This window comes from Neomonachus schauinslandi, chromosome 8 (genome assembly GCF_002201575.2).
Source record: "Neomonachus schauinslandi chromosome 8, ASM220157v2, whole genome shotgun sequence".
NCBI lineage: Eukaryota > Metazoa > Chordata > Mammalia > Carnivora > Phocidae > Neomonachus > Neomonachus schauinslandi.
Window position 1 is genome coordinate 117,548,545 of NC_058410.1, and position 4,941 is coordinate 117,553,485.

Consider the following 4,941-nt stretch of genomic DNA (forward strand, 5'->3'; position numbering starts at 1 on the left):
CCTTCTAGGTCCATCCATGTTGTCACAAATAGCATGATCTTATACTTTTTTCTGCCTGCATAATATTCCATTGTGTATATATACCACATCCCCCTTGTCCATTCATCTGTCAATGGACTTTTAGGTTGTTTTCATATCTTAGCTATTATAAATAATGCTACAATAAACATGGGGGTATTTATGCCTTATCAAATTTGTATTTTCATTACCTTTGGGTAAATAACTACCTAATGAGAGAAAACAACAAAGCCTGGGCTTTGCTGCAACCTGTAGTCTCCAGGTTTACAGATGGTAACACTCCCACAGCTCCCTCAAGGACTTCCTTTCATGTTTGACCACTATAGCTTTGTTCTTGTTAGTGTTACTTCCCTGTGATAACCAGAAACAGCCCCACCCAAAATATATAATAGCAATTACCTTACAAACATTGGTCCACTGATACACATCTGAAGGGTCTCAGGACTAATGTTTTACTAGACAGTAGTAAATAACCTTAACAGCAGCTAGCCCCTCAAGGTCCTGGAAGCCTTGCTTCCAAATTCCTTTGAGACTTACACTATCCCTTACCCCCACTAACAATTAAGTATAGGATTAGTCGAAGCTCACAATCCCTGTGCAGCTCTTTCTGCCCACGGGTCCTGTCCCTGTGCTATAATAAAACCACCTTTTCAATGGAAAACTCTCAAAAATTATATCCTGACCAGTTGCTCGCCAGCCCCACGTCATTTGGTGCCCATCTTTCTTCTTATCTGAACTTCAAGCCTCAGTGCAAACTTCTCTTCCTGTTCTTCCATTTCAGGGGCTATTCAAGGAGTAAGGTCTTATCGGGACCCTTTCATGCCGATTGCTCAGGCTGCAATCCTCTAGCCCATGGCTGCTCTAAGGAGAGGAATAAAAGCCTGTATTTTGACTGGAACCTAGTCCCCTGGCTGAAATGGTAATAAGACCCAGAAACTTGATGCCTTCTCTTTATTCCTATCCTTATACGAAGCTGTCTCTGTTGGGCACAGGACAGCTACCTAAGTCACTAGCATGGCTGCCAACCTTAAGACTCTCCTGTAAGTTTTCCTCCTCATTGGTCCAATGTGGTCTCTTCCACATCCCTGATCTAGCCACTTCTGGCCACAAGCCCTCCACTGAGAGCCAGTCAAAACTGAATTAAAACGCAACAGAGGGCTGCTTCCTAGGGAAGTTGGCTATAAAGGCTACATGTGCTGGAATGTCACTTAGACCATGATGGATTTCTATCTTTACAATTTTTCATCAGTGTTCTCTAATCACTACTTAAATCACAACATTGGGTAATTTCCCCTTGTAAAACTTTTCTAGTGTTTTCCATGGGTTAAAAACGGCAGGTTCTGCACAGCATGTCACGGTATTTGTCCATTCACCAGCACCAATTTGTAGTCCAGAATGCAATGGGGAGGTGGGGGGATGCCAGCATCCCTCCTACAAGGCTGGCAGTGTTCACAGCGATTTTGTTCAAGGGACGCTTCCAGTCACTTTGACACAGGGAACCTCTGACATATCCTGTGTGGGATATCGCCTGGGAGTATGGGGGATTTTCTTGTTAATGGACCTTCTCTGCTTTTCTAGGAACATGGGATCTTTTTCTTCAGTCCCCAAGGACTCTCCCTTGGGGTGCCTTTTAACACACTGGAATCAATTCAGATCGCAAGATTTATGAAAGACAAGACTGATTTTCTCTGTAACACTTCAGGTCCTCAGTACTCCTTAGGAGATAAGGAAAAATGGTCAATTGAGACACTAAGCTTCAATACGATCTACCATTTAGATCTCTTCTACAGGCAACAGGGCAAATGGACGGGGGTACCCTATGTCCAGGCCTTCATGGCCCTAAATCCAGATCCTGACCTCTGCAGAATATGTTTGGCCACTAACAAGGCTAATAACCCCCCTCCCGATGAATTGGATGATGATTATCTAAATAGGCCTCCTAATAAATGCAGCTTGCCAGAAAAATCACAGGCCATCCCTAATGAAGGGGACACTGACTCTCTCACTGTGCCTCCTCCTAATAGACCCAGGTTATTCTTGTTGTATGTGGGGCCTTTTCCCTCATTCATTTCCTGGATTAATGGTTATGATAATTGGAGGCAATTGTCTGGTTAGTCTACCGAGGGACAGGGCCTTTAAGGAATATTCCCAAGCAGATCCCAAAACTCCTTTTGTTTCAAGGACGTTTCCTGTCTTCTCTGGCCCGAAATAGACTCCTTAATTTCACTTTGTGTTGGTGGGGGGAAAAAATTGCATCTGCTCATCTGTCTGAGCTGATGAGCTTTCGGAATGGGAGTCCTCTTTCTTTTGTCTGGGCATTTTTTTTTTTTTTTTTTGGTAACCATGTGTTAGCCACTTTACTATAAAATATGATCAAAACTCAATTATGAGAGTTCAAAAAGACATTGAAAAACCAATGAGTTTCAATTTTATTACAAGTTTTAAAATCTGGGAGTAGTTTGAAAAAAACTTATATCCCAATTTCAGCCCACGGTTAATATTTTACAAACAAAGAATCACTACAGGTGAACCTCAATGCAACAAAAAAATACAATTTGCAAATCCAGGTCATAAACTCACTAACAAACTTACCAATCATGGTAAGGGACAGTGCTAAAGACCAGCTAATGCCTCAATTAAATCAGAAAGAAACCTCGCCTTCTGTGAAGGCAGAAAAACATGCAAACAATTCTGCTTCAAGAAATTTGCACAGAAATAGAAAATGCTACAGCCTTTACCACAGATGAAATTGCAAACATTCAACACATTAAATTAAATCCAAGGAGCACCAAATATTAAACTGAAGCAAAGGTAGGACTCAAACATTTAATTTCCAGCTATGCAACTAGCAGAGCCCAGGAATTTCAGGTGTGGAAATTAGCTGTAGGCAAACTCTATAAAAACATGAGTTTATACTCTGTCGTTTTATTTTATTTTTTTATTTTTTTATTATGCTCAGTCAGCATATAGTACATTATAAGTTTTTGATGTAGTGTTCAACAATTCAATAGTTATATATAACACCCAGTGCTCATCACAACACGTGCACTCCTTAATATACTCTGCAATTTTAATACAATGCAGACATTTCTGCAAAACTATTTAGATTTTAGAGGGGCATAATAAGGCATCAGGGTGTCTTTTCAAAGTCACTCTCAAATACTCTTGATTTTTGGTTGGCAACAATGACATCTTTATAACTTAGTATCTCTCACAGATCTCTAGCCTCTGCACACAAGGCAACAAAATACCACTTCCCATCTGGTCCAGCTTAATGTCAGTTTGTAGAATGACTTGACATTAAATCCATCCATGGCCTAAATGACACAGAAGCTACTATTTCCTGGGCATATCCACACTTTTTCCCCATCTCCTCAGCACGAACTGTCTCTCAATCACTTCTCCTTCACGCCCTATCCCCACAAAAGACTCCAATCCCCAGGAGATGCACACATGTCAATTCTGGAAGCTCTACTATTGCTCATCTCCAGCTCCCCATGCTGGGGGCCAAAGCAACAGTTTGTTGCAAAGAGTTGCAGAAACAGTGATTATTTACAAATTCATTTTTGTGCACTTTTGCATAATTTAAAACCTGGTGTAGAGGGTGCTTTCAGGCAGCAGACTTGAGCCCTGGAACCCTGAGTAAGGAAGAAGGGCCCATGGTGACCACCAGACTGAGTGCAAACAGGCCCATCAGGTGAAACACCTCAAAACAGCCAGAAGCCCTAGCTGACCAATGGGCTACTTACATATGGGCACAGGTACCAAAAAAGGAAAATTCCATACGTTCCCACACCTCCTCACTCCCCCATTAACTGTAGCCCCCACCACTGCCTCCTGGCAGGTAGGCTCTCCTTTGCTGCCCTGCCTGCTACTCCCTTGCAGGGTATTCAGTAAACTTCTGTCTCCTGTGTCCTGCCCTGGGCTCTGCAAACTCTTTTCTGGAAGGTAGTAGAATATGCAGCAGCACAAAAGGACATTTTATTTCTACAGGAAGAAAAAGGATTAGCATACATAATAATTGTGTACATCGAGTAAATTGTCATAAAAAATTGAAGTAAATGCCGCAGAACCCTGCATTTTTGTCAACACTGACATTTTCCTGCAAGAAGAGAACCTCAAAGAAGTCACTGGTTTTGCTTTCAGTGAATTAGGAGCCCCCATGTTTGTATAAATGAACCTCTAAGAAGAGCACCAGATGAAACTCTCACTTTTTAAAGTAAAATAATGACTAAAGTGCACGCAGCTCCACACCCTTATCCACATGCTCAAGGTCAAATCACCAGCAATTCTCTGAAAGGAGCTCACTTCTGTTTTGGTATTATTACCACAATAACTAAAATTTTCAAACAGGAAAAAAAAAGTCTAATTATAAATAAGAGAATGGCAGCCTGAGTGAAGTTCGTTTACTATGATTTCCAATTTTCTGGCCAACCCATACCGCAATCCATTCCTTTCCATACAAGGAAAACCACCATTTTAGTTCCCATGCTTTATTCAAGAATTCATACAAAATCTTCCAGATAAATGAGTTTTAATCCTCCTTCTTCCTCTCCTTCCTCGTCCTGATTAACCTGGAAGTAATGCAATTAGTAACTCTCTTTGCTCTTAGCAACTACGTGCAGTCACGTAGATTATTGTTCTTCAAATATTTTTTTATGAGATATTTCAAATACCTTTACGGAAAAAGGCACCTCAGAAGTTACGGTGATCTTGCTCTTGCACCTTTCAATGGTTACAACCCCTCCACCGGGAGAGACTCCCAGCTTTTCCATTCGCTTTGATTCTCTCTTGAAGAAATCACTTCAAACCGGCAGCATCCAGGATTCCACCTTCTACTGGGTGGGAGCAGTTAAGGGTAAACTTCGGAACTTGCTTCTCCCCCACCCCGCCCACAATCACAAGCTTTTCCACGGGCACCAT

The 4,941-nt window shown here is 41.6% G+C and overlaps 1 pseudogene; it reads right to left on the reverse strand.

The window, feature by feature from the left end:
- Positions 1–4,523: 4,523 nt before the first annotated feature.
- Positions 4,524–4,941, reverse strand: LOC110586904 (annotated as a pseudogene).